The sequence below is a fragment of the Adiantum capillus-veneris genome, chromosome 14, assembly GCF_014529385.1.
Source record: "Adiantum capillus-veneris isolate H3 chromosome 14, ASM1452938v2, whole genome shotgun sequence".
In the NCBI taxonomy this organism is placed as follows: domain Eukaryota; kingdom Viridiplantae; phylum Streptophyta; class Polypodiopsida; order Polypodiales; family Pteridaceae; genus Adiantum; species Adiantum capillus-veneris.
Window position 1 is genome coordinate 43714779 of NC_140944.1, and position 4042 is coordinate 43718820.

Below are 4042 nucleotides of genomic sequence, written 5' to 3' on the forward strand. Positions count from 1 at the left end.
GAGGGCAGGACTACCTAAATTCTTCCCTCCAAGGAATAGATCAATCTTGAAAAAACCAATTTTCTATGTTCTTTGGATCCACTTGCATATTTTCCCTGCGAGGCCTTTGATAGTTGGGCAATCCATAAAGAGGTGGGCTAGATCTTCACTAGCAAACCTACACCCCAAGCATTGATCTGAGCCAATCCCCCTCTCATGAATCTTCACCCCCGTCGGTAGAGCACCCCAGATTACCTTCCACAAAAATACCTTCATGTGCTGCAGAACCTTAGGCTTCTAGATGTTCTCCATTACTTGCTCCCACCTATCCTCCGTCCATGGTTTTTTCCATATCTTGTAAGGGGGCTAGACCAATTCTTCTTATGTATCATTGTATGATAAATGTATTTAGGATGGGGTTTCCATAAGAGACTGCTTCCGGGCCATTTCCTGGCATTCTAGTCAAACTCCGAATCACAGATTGGCATCACTATATTGTCAAGCTCTTTCATCACTTTGTGGACAAGCAAGACCTCCAAGCTATTAAGTTGGTACTGGGTAACTAGAAGATCAATGGTTTTCCAACTCTTGTTGTCACTATCCCAGAAGTGCCCAAGTCAATTCAGACCCTTATTATTCAGCTTCCTGGCTGTCTCTATCCAATAGGGAATTTGTGGTGGATCTACAACTTTGGACAGTCAGGGGGACCAATGCAAAATGGAGTTCTTGAAGTATCTGGTTTGTTCCCCCCACTTTAAGACTCCTGCTGCTCTATTCCATTTTTTAATCAATTCTCCTGAGCTGCCCCCCAGTCTTAGGGTAGACCACGACAGGGAAAATAGTTTGTCATGAATCTCCACCCCTCTCTATTTACCACCTTTTGAGCCAAGTTTAGTTGCTTCTATCATATCTTTGATCATGACAACCCAAACTTGATCTTGTTTAGCCAAGGAAACAACAAATTTGGCACAACAAGATTCTGCATGGGGGGCCACTTGGTTGAGAATTCCAAGGCCTCCTTGATTCACCGGTCAAGCAACTGATTCCCAACGGGCCCATTGCCATGGCCTGAGGATTTCGTGTTGTTTTTCCATAAAAACCTTTCTACTGGTTTTAAGAACTCTTTCTAGTGACACTTAGCCATCTTGAGAAGCGGGCTAGTGAAGGCAATATAAGGAATCATAAAGGCATTTATAACTTTTATCCGACTTTGGAATGGGAGAAGAGCATACTCCCATCTACTCATTTTTGTTTTGATTTTTTCAAGCACCCACTCGAATCATTTTTTGTGAGTTATGTCCACCCCCAAGGGTGCTCCCATATGTCTGAAGATATTCCCTTTTGTGACAATCTCCCCTGACCAATGAGAAGGGTCAAATGAGTCATTTTTCCGATAGGGAGATCAACCTTGACTTCTCTATATTACACTTGGACCCCGAAGCTACCACGAATATTTGTACAATCTCCAGAGCTTTCCTGATGACTTGGGGGCACGCCTTCAAGAAGAGGAGAGAATCGTCTGCAAAAAGTTTTGCTAGGAGTTGGCTATTTCCTGGTAAAGCCAGGCCTTGCAACTCCCATCGTTCCTGTACTAGCTTCAAGCGTCATGATTAAAGGATGCGATCCTATGGCGATCCTATGGCAAAAATCAGGGGGTCCAAGGGGCATCCCTGCTTAATAGACCTTTTGACCTCAAAAGAGCCCACAATTCTATCGTTGAATAGGAGCTCTGAGTGGCTTCCAGCCCCTAGTACACGTACCAGACGACATAGGCGAGGCCTAAAGCCCAGAGCTTCCATGACGGCTTCTATATATGTCCATGTTATTCTGTCATAAGGCTAATCCAGGTCCAACTGCAGCAGAATTCACTCTTGCTTTGTGACAATTGCGTTTTGATGCCCACCATTGCTGCCAAGGTGTTATCGTAAATGGACCTTCCTTTCATGAACCCATGTTAATGGGGAGAGATGATCTTGTTTAGTAAGGGGACAAGTATGAGGGCTACTGCTTTAGCAATAATTTTGTAGGCCACAGACATCATTGTTGTAGGGCGCCAATGTTTCAGTTGAGAACAACAGATCTGCTTTGGGGTGGGTTTGATAAGCCCTCTCTTTACACTTATCTCCAACGACCCTTCGACAATGGCTTTATTGGCCAACCTTGTGATTGGGCCCTTGAGACCATCCCAAAATTCTCTACAAAATTCTACCGTCATCCCATCCCAACCAGGGGACTTTTCCTTGCCAAGGGCGTGCAATGCTAGTAAACATTAGTCTTCGGAAAATGCCCTTTCCAAGCTATTAGCTTCTAAGTGGGAATCTTATTCTTGACACTCTGAAGTAAGGTCCCTCTGGCTTCTTCCACTTCTTGGGATTGGATCTCTGGCCGTCCAATGATTTGACTAAGATAGCTCATCCTGGTTATGAACTGCTGTCCCTTTTTCATCATAGAGCGAGCGGACGTGGCCCCGGCTCTTCTTGATTTTTAAAGCCCTAAAAAACTGAGCTTGATTAGAGGCTTCAGGTTGAAGGAAAGTCTCCTTGGAGAGAAGCCTTGCCTTTCTGATATCTTCTAACTGCTCATTAGCAAGGTTAGATTTGGCTTCGATCCATCGTTTGTGCTCATTCTCAGTAGCAAGCCCATTGGAGTTTTTGGAGGTAAGCAATTGTACCTCCGCTGCAAGATGCATAAGGTGTACCTCCCTAACTCTCTTGATTCGGGGGCCCGAGGTTTTGATTGTTTTATGGATGCTCCGAGCAAAGAGGTCCCACACATTGTGTTTGTTGAGGTCAACATCTTTTCTAAGCTTACCTAGTGCTTTCTTGGTTAGATTCCTGAAAAGAGGGTCTCTGAATAGGTGTGCCCCTGTTACTAACAGTTTTTTCTTGCCTCTTGGGGTCTGATCCTCCCCTGTACTTAAAATGTATGTGCAGCGGTATGTGATCTGAAAGGCTTTTTGTTGGGACTATCTTCATCTCCATCAATGGCAGAATCCAGTCAGCTTAGTGTGAGCAATAGCATATGTCCAGCCTGGAGGCAGTGCGAGCATACAGGAGGCTTGTGTAGGTGAAACCAGGCGTGCTGTTCCATGGGCCGACTTCTCATAAGTCAATCATTTCCCACTTTTCGCACAAACTTTGCCATTTAGACCTTTCCAAGCCATCCAACATACTGGAGGATCCTGTTCTATCCCTGCTCTTTTCTACCGTGTTGAAGTCGCCAACCAACAACCACTCACCTTCAATAGGAGTATCTCTAAGATGCATCCATAGTTTAGCTCTATCTTTTGCATTGCAAGAGCTGTACACATTCACACTAGTGAAGGGATACCCTTCCCATCTGATTCTACTCCCCAGGATTCTGTCGGAACGATGGTTTAGAACCAACTTCGGCTCCAATTATCTTTTCGCAATGCTGAGGACGCCACTAAAATCGTTACTTCCTTCTCCATAGAATACAAGTTTCTTTCCTAGCACCTGCTTTCTCTTGCAAGCTATGGGCATCTAAGTGGTGTTCCTGGATGGCCCAACAGTTGATTGCCTTCTCCTTTTTTATTTCCCCTCTCTGTTTTTGGCATGTGGAAAGCCATAGGGTTCATTGTGCAAGGTTGTTCCAACACCGAAGCCGTTGGATTCTTTGGTTTGATGATCGCCACATGGCAAGGGTCTTTGTAAAATAACTTTGTTGTCCCTTCAATTGTTTCCTTACATCACCTTTTCATGGATGTTATGCAAGTTTATTGTTTCCTTATAGTGATTAGATCTACCTTTTCATACAAACAATTATAAAATTCTCTGTTTTTTGTTTGTAAATATTTTCATTCGTTTCACAGTGTTACTATGGCTTGACTTTCCATTCCTGATTCTTTTAGAATGCCTATGTGAAGTTTCATATTGTTTCTTACAATTCACATATAATTTCTTCTAAATCTTAGCAAATATAAGCCTTGTTATGGTATTTAATTGGTGTTCTTGAGAGGTCTAACAAGAATCCCAGCTAAGTGAGTCTCTTATTTATTATTTATAGAGTCATGGCCTATTAGCTTAAAGACCTTCAATAAAGT